Below are 4269 nucleotides of genomic sequence, written 5' to 3'. Positions count from 1 at the left end.
AAATTTTAGAAACCTAAATGCACATTCATGATCACTGTTTTAGTATTAAAACCCGGTCAAAATCTAAATAAAACCAAAAAGGGACACTAAAGTAATATCTCCRAYGCATATTAAACGAAAGTTAACTAAAAACAAATAAAAACTGAATGCAAAAGCTTAAACTAGATGCAAATTGCAATTATAAACTAATATGAATATTGCATGCATAAAATCTAAATGACAAAGCTAACTAAGAACAACGAAATAATTGCATAAATAAAAAGGAACGTGGAAGATGATACCCAAATTYGKATGAGAACCAATCGAAAATCGAGATCCAATGCCAAATCGATCTAATGTCTAAAAAACATTTGAATAATGAAAAATTCTCCTAAAACCATATAAATATTATGGCAAAAAGACCAAAAGGTCCTCCAAAAATCGGTCTACGGGCACCGTTCACGSTTGTGAAGAAATCCTTCACATCCATAAAAGGCGAACAGAGAAAATGACCAAACTCAAAAACAATGTTTTCAACAGTAAGCTTGTGTTTCCACCGACCTATGGATGGATCTATCCGTTCATAAGTGATGATCTTGACGTTTTAAAGTTAAACRTAAATGATCAAGATTTTCTGAATACTTTCAGATTGCCTCGTTGACGTCCTTTTGCAAAACGCAGGATGGTTCCTCTTGAAAATTGTGAATGTAGCCTAAATCTAAAACCATTCTAAAACCTATATAAACCATTCCTTCCCACAAATCTAAAACGCATGACCTCTATCTTTCTCTCTCTAAACACTACTAATGGGACTGTCAAGCCATTCATACTCTAAAGCTTGTGCACTTGCTCTAACAATTTCATACCAAACATAACAGTCGAAAGTCCAYTGAAAATAAGTTCTACAAAATATGATTTTTATTTAATTTTTGGAATTCACACTACCTCAAAATGCCACTAAGGCAACAAATGAAAAATGTTGCTTAAGAGGAGTTTATGTGTTGCCTAAGGCTTAGGCAACAAGGCCAYGTTGCCTAAGAAGTGTTTCCTTCTCAACGTTGCATAAGAACCTAAGTTAACTTTGACTGTTTTTTAAGATTTTTTGGGTGGTCAACATTTTACTAAGGCAACCTAGGCTAAGACATTGCTTAAGATAGTTTGAGGTAACATACAATCATTTATACGTTGCCTAAGGTCACATTTAGGCAACATATATCCATACTTTGCCTAAGAGGAAACTTAGGCAACATATAATAGCCTTTGTGGCCCTCCGAATGACCAGAGCCCCTCTGGTTTTGGACGCTAAGTGTCAATACAACTAGAGTCCCTTTGGTTGAACTATGCTCTGAAAGACTATCTTCTGGAAATGAAGATTTAGCGYTGTAAGTGTCAAATATGAAGATGAAGTCTAAAGATGATTTAGTCCAAGAGGACTTAGTCAGAAAGCTGCTTGGAACCAAAAGCTCAGATACAGAGCTCGAACATAGAAGGTATGAAGACCGAAGTCTTGCGCACAAAAATCCAAGTACTCAGACACAGAGCCTYTACATAGTACATATAGAGACTCTCGATCTCCTACTTAGCCCATTTGCGTGAAGGTTCCACAACTCATCTTACAAGTGTTCCAATCTCTGTTTGACACGTAGACAAAAACGGTTKTTTCAATTAGACACGTGGAGGCAGAGAAGACTGGTGGACACGTTGATTTTGCAAAGATGCTATTTCTAGAAGATGTCTTTTTTAGGAACGTGTATAAAAAGTGTATTTTCTCTAAGGAAATTAAAAATGAATTCACATTATAGGTCATTGAGAGAGTTTTGTAATTTGCATTTAACTCAATAAAGAAAACGGCCGGTTTCTATTCATCGTTTTCTACAATCTCTTGTTTATCAATGCTTTAACCTTTATTTGCTCTTAATTTGGGGTCTAACAACTGGTATCAGAGCCGAATTGATAACCTTTATCGATATGATCAATCTATCTATAGCAGATTCAAGAAATTTTTAGGGTTTTTCATAGGAACAGTACTCATATATGAACTGCTTTTTGTTCGACTATTTTTTTGGACCAAAAAATTGATCGATTCACCATATTCTTATGTTTTAATCAAATTTCTTTTAAAAGTTCTTTTTTTGGGGGAATACAAACCTATTTTGTCATCAAAATTAGGTTTATTTGATGAATTTTTGGTACAGCCGAACTTATTGGACTTTGATACTGTCAGATCTATGCTCATCGCCCAAGGCGTGAGTGATAAATAGGAGTTCATGGTAACTTTAATAAATGTGATCATTTGAAAATATTGCAAAGAGGTACTCATGTTTGGACTCGAATCAGAGCCGAAGTATTGATCTAGAGAAAGTGTGAGATCCTGACCACCATTGAGTATTTTATAGCACCCTCACCTCCAAAAGTGATGTCAATATCATCGTAAAAATATCCAGCAGATGCTATTGCATGAAACTGCTAGAGCAATTTTACAAGCTTGAGAATTTGAATAGCTTGACTGGACCGTATTTCTTTTTAGGAAAAGGAGAGATTGAGAGATGTGATGGGTTTGTGTTTGTGCATAGCAATTTGTTTATATAGGTGTAGCTACATCGACAACATGTTAGAGGAAACCTCCTGTTTTTTCTTTCTGGAGAAGGAAGTCATGCWGGCAGAGGGGTGACCCGACCATAAAATGAATAACAAAACATCCAATTACGTGTCCACCTCATGGTTTTATACAATTTCCACCTACTTTCCTAAACCAATAATATAGATGGGGTGAGAACATGATAGAACCAAATAACTAGGAAAAAAATGGATGAAAAACAATATATCAAAATGAATCTCAAATTAAAAATAATAAAAATGATCGTTTTTTTGGTACAATTTGTTTTGCTTCATTGTTCGCTATATTTCATTGAATTTCATTTAATAATTATTTTTTTTTTAAATGTGATTCCATTATAACATCTCAATCTATGATTTGAATGASCTATTCAATTCTTTTCTCAGGATTCTCTTCTAGATAAAATAAAAACTTGTTAAAACGTCTAAAAATATCTTATAAACCTATTGTAACATTTCTAGATAAGACGATTTTTGGTTCGTTCCTATAAATTTAAGTCCTATAAAAATATTTTATTAAGGCGCTTAGGCATTTTAGACTTCCTATAAAACCAATTTTATTGTGGTGACAAAAAACGAATTCTAAARAACTACGCATCATAGACTTGTATAAAACACATTCTCTCAATTGAAACCAAATTGGTCGTGAGTGTTGACACTCATGACTTATCCTTATAATTGTAGTAGTGCAAGGAGCTCAACGAACTAGTTCCTAATCGGTTAAGCTAATTCTAGATACGATCACATAATTTAACCTACTAATTGCTTAAAACTTTAGACAACATCAATCCTAACTAAATATCGGAAGCCAAACGACTTAAGCTAGATGAAACAATCTCGTAATGCAAGTCAAGTGATCCAGTTAAATGATGCATTACTTGCTACTTATTGAAGTTTAAAAACAATTACGGATTCTYGAATTCAACTATCGGTTCAAAATTAGGTGAAGAGATTTAAGGAATCCTTCTTAAACCCAATAACCCTAAAATGAAGAACAATTAAAAATAGAGGATGCATAAATGGGTATGTAGTATATATTAAAACATAAACCAAGTCTCAACATAGTTCAAAGTAAACTAGTTACAACCTCATCACTAGAAATTAAAAGATTAGCTACTTGTAATATGAAATCTGAAATCTAAACTTATAATTGTTAAYAATGTAGAAAGGATTAAGATCCTTAGTTGAGGAACTCCAAAATGATGTTCTTGTCACTCCAAWTCGKTCTTCATGTTTTTCTTATGAGTTTCTGATTGATCTTCCCCTTCACGACTGTATACCMCCTCCCTAAATGTTAATCGCTCAAAATAGAAGAAAAACAAGATCTAGGGACCACATGCAGCCTACACAACGACCTACGTCTWGGGCAAGGTCRMCYGTGTAGAGGACGGACCGCGGCTCGATGGTCACGAGAGAGTCTTTGCCTAAGCCCCATGTAACTGCCACYTGTGCTCTATAGAGTTGTGTGGGCGAAAGCGCAAGATAGACCACAAGAACAAATGCGGGGAGGTTGGGACCTCGAACAGTGCCATAGACGGGCCACGATGCAAGTAAGATCATGGGGTAAGGCCCTGAAATKGAGGGCAAGTGGCGCATGAGTGTATCATTCTTTTTACACAACATGTGTCTATCATTTTTGTTGTAGAAAGACTTAAAGCAACAATAAGATTACTT

This window comes from Cynara cardunculus (assembly GCF_001531365.2).
Source record: "Cynara cardunculus var. scolymus isolate 2C chromosome LG 2, CcrdV1, whole genome shotgun sequence".
In the NCBI taxonomy this organism is placed as follows: domain Eukaryota; kingdom Viridiplantae; phylum Streptophyta; class Magnoliopsida; order Asterales; family Asteraceae; genus Cynara; species Cynara cardunculus.
This window is presented reverse-complemented; position numbering follows the sequence as displayed.